The sequence below is a fragment of the Sinocyclocheilus rhinocerous genome, unplaced genomic scaffold, assembly GCF_001515625.1.
Source record: "Sinocyclocheilus rhinocerous isolate Xijiao unplaced genomic scaffold, SAMN03320098_v1.1 scaffold1730, whole genome shotgun sequence".
Classification (NCBI taxonomy): domain Eukaryota; kingdom Metazoa; phylum Chordata; class Actinopteri; order Cypriniformes; family Cyprinidae; genus Sinocyclocheilus; species Sinocyclocheilus rhinocerous.
In genome coordinates this window covers 397955-404220 of record NW_015634043.1, presented here as the reverse complement: position 1 = coordinate 404220, position 6266 = coordinate 397955, and the positions used below count along the sequence as shown (strand labels likewise).

The 6266-nt window shown below is 40.7% G+C and overlaps 1 protein-coding gene across 6 annotated transcripts in view; it reads left to right on the top strand.

The window, feature by feature from the left end:
- The first annotated feature begins 168 nt into the window (after positions 1-168).
- LOC107745321 (band 4.1-like protein 1) overlaps positions 169-6266 on the top strand; it is a 349703-nt gene continuing 343605 nt past the window's right edge. For all 6 annotated transcript variants that reach the window (XM_016559185.1, XM_016559184.1, XM_016559183.1 and 3 more), the window contains exon 1: positions 169-276. The gene's annotated coding sequence lies outside the window, so the exon portion shown is untranslated. The remainder of the gene's footprint in view (positions 277-6266) is intronic.

The window sequence follows — 6266 nt, the reverse complement described above, 5'->3', positions numbered from 1 at the left end:
AAAAAAAAAAAAAAAAAGGTCGACCCCCGCCAAAGTCATTCAGTAATTAAACTTATTTCCCCAGGGTTGTACACATTGAACACCACTCATACTCTCTCTATAACCCTCCTAGTGTTAACCGTGCTCTGTTGCTCTGAGTCACTATTGTAGCATTTGGTTGGTGCCTTACCGAGAAACAGTCGACGGGATCTGGGCGGGACCGAATCGCCTCTACTGCTTGCACTTCATTACTCTGAAATCTCCATGATCCACCTGGACGACCGCTTGATAGCTCAGGTGAGTGACTGGCTGTGTCAACATGTTGTAATTTAATGTACATTTAATCGAAACGCCGGTGCATTTGTGAATTATGATTAGTACTGTTTTGCAGTGGAGAAGAAACATTAGATCTACAAAGATTATGTCATGCGCAACACTGCCGTATAGGCTACTACAGTACGATTCCTTGTTTTAGCTTTAGTGAGCGAACGCATTACACAAAAGAAAAAAAAAAGATGCATGCGTAAAACCAAAAGGCTACAGCCTTTTGATCAATGGACATTATAGCTGAATGCATCGTAAATGTAATGTATGTGGGCGAGGAAACAGAGAAAAGGACAATTGATACTGAAGCAATAGCTGTGTATATTCAATGACAATCACGTAATGAAAGTACGCAGACATTTATTGTCAGGGCATCCACTGACTGATGCATGAAAGAGATCGCAGTTATGTCATGCTTTCATATGCTGTAGATCGATTGTACTATTAAATCGACTATTACAGATCAAAATCAAGCAGAAGAGTGTTGGCTTCTAATGTAATTTGTTTGAATTAATGTCTCAGATGTAATTAGCCTGGTATTTGGCGTTATGTACAGTAAAACATTTGTCTGGTATTCTAGCCTTTTAAGAACATTTGATTTGAGGCATAATACGCATTCTTTACTATTTTATTTTTCATTTTTGTGTGTGTGTGTGTGTGCATAATTTAGGAATTCTGGTTCATTTGTGCCTTTGAGAAATGCATTTACTGCCGTCAGCAGTCTCTAAAGGTGGTGCGACATTCACACAGAACAGAAAACCCTTCAAACGATTCAAAACATTAGTTCAATGACTTGCCACAGCATGACAGCATTAAGAACAGTAACAGGTATTGGTTCATTTCAAGGTGGATATGGATTAAGTAATCACTTGCAGTCATGTAGCTCTCTCACTTTTGGCAGATCCTGTTCATCTGCCTATATATTTGGCATCAGGGGCGCCGCTAGCAATTTTGGGCCCTATGAAAGAATATGAGGTTGGGCCCCTTACCGCACCAAACATACACTATATTGCCCAAAGTATTGGGAAAACTCAATAAAACAAACAAAAAAACTCATCGCCAAACACCAATGACTTGTACATATGCGTACAATCATTTTAGGGGTGCCGCTAGCAATTTTGGGCCCTATGAAAGAATATGAGGTTGGGTCCCCTACCGCACCAAACATACACTATATTGCCCAAAGTATTGGGAAAACTCAAAAAAACTCATCGCCAAACACCAATGACTTGTACATACGCGTACAATCATTTTAGACACTTCCAAAACTGTGGCAAAAAAGATGGAAATACAATTTTTAAATACATTAATTATGTTTCCATCTTTGATGCCACAGTTTTGTAAGTGCCTTTTTCTGTTCTAAAGAAGGGGGTGTCCCAATACATTTGTCCATATGTATGTACAAGTCATTGGTGTTTGGTGATGAGTTTTTGGCTCAAGGTCTGCATTTAAAGTCACACCAGAGGTGTTCAGCTGGGATTAGGACTTGGATTTGTGCAGACCAGTCAAGTTCTTCCACACTGACTAAATCAATCTTTTTTTTTTAACCTTGCCTTATACACAGAGGCAAAACCTTTAGCTTCATACACTGTAGATAATTGTGACCCTGCCTGTGGAAACCCAGCTAAAGTATTTTTTTTAAACAGTGGATGAGTAATTCACTCCTTGATTTGCTTAATAAAAGCCTCCTTTGAGATCGTTTTGACAGACATGTTTATTGTGTATTATTTTCAACTTGTTTATTGCTAAGTTTAGTGTGGCAAGATAGAAGCGCAGTGTATCTGGCTGCCATGACAACCTCACGTGCGTCCTGCTGCTACTCTATGTACAGCTGTATTCCTTGTTTGCTAGCTACCTATGCACATACAGCATACAATGTTAAAAATTTTCTACATTATGAACCCTAACCCAAAAACCTTTAGCTTCATACACTGTAGATAATGTTACTACTAATAAAACAGATCTCTGGGGGCCCCAAAAGTGCATGGGCCCTTAGAATCGTCCTAACTTTCCCCCCCTTAGCGGCGCCCCTATTTGGCATGTTTTATGCTGCATGCAATTTACAGCTTAGTAACTGAGTCAGGTTAATTTAGTAACAGCTCAGACTAATTGCCACCAACCACCAGTTACTGCAGTCAGTTCAACAAATGTGTAGACGGCACTCTCGGATAAGTATGTGTGTGCTAGACATTTTGGGCTGCACAAGGGGTAAACAATTCTTGTAGCCACCTCTGGTGATGACATTTATGTCAAGCCCACTATGTGCAAGATGTGGATGATTCATTAAAAAGAACAGACCGATAAAATTCATGCAGAATCAGACTACACTGTTCTTTAATGCAATTAGGCATTCAGGTTGATCCAGCTAGCAGCATCTATGAATGAAGATTGTTGAGACTGAATTAAGATAATTACTCACATGCACAAGTCTAGAAGCAGAGTTCTAGGATGTTCCTTAAACAACTCCCTATTTAAGTAGTGCACTGGCCAGGGAGTTGGCCATTTCTAGTCAGGTCAAGTCACCATTGTTTACATGGCGCTTTTTACAATGCCGATTGTGTCAGTACAGCTTTACAGTATTAAACAGGGAAATAGTATGTCAAAATAGTGGCACAGATACTGGCACAGATTGCGTACTCTGGCCAGACGAAACCAGCAGTTTAATTCTAGGCTGCATAAAGTCAGGGCTGTCCCACTGTCAAAATTGCTCCACTGCATTGAAATGTTTACTACCTAAAAATCAGGTTGAAGTGTTCAACAATATCAGGTGGTGTATCACTGTCGTCCTATTGCTTGTCACTGCTCATTTGCATAAAGTTGAGCTCCACTCAGACCAACAGTCTCTGTCGCTCATTGAAAATAATTTTAGACATTTTTTGGATGTAATACTTTTTATTCACTGTAACAAGTCAAGGACAGATAATGTAAATTTCTGGTAGAATGTCCCAATTATGTCTGGCCATATTTTTTACGAGTATCACAACTTTTGAAAGTCATGCAGGCTCTTATGATATCTTTGGAATTATACATTTGTCATCTGCCATCTCAGTGTGACTGTCAGCCCAAATTAGGGTTTTAATATTCCACTTGTAAAATTTGCATTGTTGACGTTTGTGTTTTCTGGCCTTATGTGGCTGTGACTTCTAACACCTGTCTATGCAGTGTTTCTAGCAGATTTACAAGCTCACAATGTTACAAAGATACATGCACACATATTTGAGTGTTTATGCCAACACTGCATGTGACATCTCCCTCCCAAACAGTTAAGAAAACACTCCGGGGAGTTGCAAGTTCAGTCAGGCGTTCCTACAGACCTCTGCCACAAGACTGAAAAACAAGTTCAACTTGAAAGTATTTGAGCCTCTGAAGTGTATTCTTATTTAAAGAGTTAATAAATGTTGGTTTATTTAGTTCTTACAAAACACACAAATGTGGACTGTAACAAGGGAAGGTAGACAGTGAGTTCTGTCATCAAAGACTGTAAACACATTCTGTGTTAAGAAGGCATAACCTCTGCTCTTCTGGTCCCTAGTTTAATGTAACAGCAAAATTTTCTATAATACCAAGGATGCCAGCACTAATTACACTGCAGTTGTTGCAACATGACAATGCCTGTTGTTTTTTCTTCTTCTCACAACGGATAGCATATTTGGATTCTGTTTATTGCCATATATGTTATGGCTAGGTTAATTGCCAAACATTCAATTCAATTCAAGTTTATTTGTACAGCGCTTTTCACAGGATCGCGGGTATCTGCGCAGAAACATCGAGATCACGAGCACCAGGGAAACAGTGAGTGTGCACTTTACCTTCAGCTAACGGAGCACGGACGTGTCGGACGATGGAGTCTCCGATGATCACAGCGTCGCGTTCCGTCTCGCGGAGGGGAGCGAAGCGGTTCCGGGTGGAGATCTCGAAGACCGGAGGCGGCGGAGGGGGAGCGGGCGCCGGAGTGAAGGACATCTGGGAAGATCGCGTCCTGGGTGCACCGGGCCTGTGCAGAGAAACACACAGAGTAGAGGTGGTGGGGAGAGTTAGCAGCGGGCTGTATACTTACCTTGGACTTGTGAGTGTCAGCCTGGGAAGTTTCCAGCACGGCTCTCCGCTCTCTCAGCTGGGTCTGCCTCTCCACCAGGTCGCGGATCTGCTTCTCCACAGCCTCCAGCTCGAGCTGCACCGAATGCAGCTCGAACGTGTCCTCACCTGCACTCAAAGGTAGACACATAACATCTACAAAAATTATGTTGGCTGGAGAAATTATTATTATTATTATTAAGGGTTTGAAATTAGCACCCGCCAAATGCGGGTAAAAATCAGCTGTGGCAGGTAACGCTGTCAAATCACTAGCCAATTTGGCAGGTTACTTTTCGTAAATTATGTTCACTCTTTAATTACTTGGGCAAGTTCATTTAAGCCAAATCTGCACAGATTTACTGCACATAAATAACTCTTGACTCATCATGATGTATTACATACAGCCTAATTTTGCAGCATCTGCGCTTATCTAGCTTACTTGAACAAACCCGACAAATAACGGTGCGGCAGGTCGCTGGCTTCCTTTGCTTTGAAGTGAAAAACGACTGAAGACTCTACACTGGGTGCAAGCGAACCCATTATGATCAGTGATGGTGTCTACACTGGATGCGGCGTGACACAACAAACAGTAAACTGATGCATCGTTCTATTTATGATGTACTGACACAAAGTTCAAGTGATTTGCAACGCCCGCTTTGTCACATCCAGTGTGGACAGCCGCAAGCCGTTGGTTTATTTATTCATTTATTTATTTTTTGGCTAGTAGAAGTTATGAATGGCCGGTAACTTAAACATTTAGTAGCCAAATTGGCTGGTGAGTGAAAAACATAAATTCAAACCCTGATTATAAGGCTAAAATATCTGACTGTCCTCATAGAGCTTTAAAGCTTACAACCATCAAACTCGGCTCAGACCTTCAGACTGTTCTGACTTATGCCAGGTATGCACTACATGATTTTAGCTCCGATTTTCAATCGCAGACAGTTTTGAGGGAATCACAAACAAATGCCCAAAATTGGAGGCAAATTGGCACTGGTTCATGTGTGTGACAGTCACGTGGTATGTTATCAAAGTTGCAATATGAGAGAAGCGCAGAGTCCTGCAGTGTGAAATGTGTTTTGACTGAAAATTACATTGGTTATGACCTACAGTCAATGAGAGAGCATGATACAGGGCAAGGGAAAGTTTAGGGGGTGGAGTCATAGATCTGCAACAAAACATCAGTATGCATGTTTTCTTCAAGCAACCATCCCTCCTTTATAATCTTCTTTTTTTTCTTTTTTGCTGCAAACCAGCATACACACAACTTGTATCGTAAGCTTTTTGTTGCAGTTTCTTTCAGGAAGAAATTCAGTCGTGCATGAGAACTCCTGTCTCATGTGTGATCTTATGTTGTAGTTTGCAAACCAGACATGGTTGTCAGCGATTCTTCCTTTTGAAAAGTTGTGTAATGTGCGACCTGTTGCCGATACGTTGTGTAATTTGCACACAACAGCAACTAGATGGTACCCCCAGACAGTCATAGTTTGAGAAGAGCAGCGATCCGACGACTTTTGAACATTTTTCTGTGTGTTTTGTGGCATTAGTGTGCTGTCTATTTTTATTTATCTTACTATATCTATATTTTTTTATTTAACTAATCAGACAAGGTTTTATTCTTAAATAATGTATAGTTAGTGGTAGGGACATAACGATTAACCGCGAGCCGGTTGAAAATCGATTAAAATATGTTATGATTCAAATCGGTTGAGATGCCAAACAAATTGCGATTCATTTAGGGGTAGGAGTTTATATGAATGCATGTCTGAGGGGAACTTACTGTCTTTAGAAAAGTTTAGATGGTATTTTTTTTTCATCTTGCCTCTGTATAATGCATATTAAATGTCATAAGTTCAGCGCTGCTTTGTTTACAGCGGAAACCAAGGAAA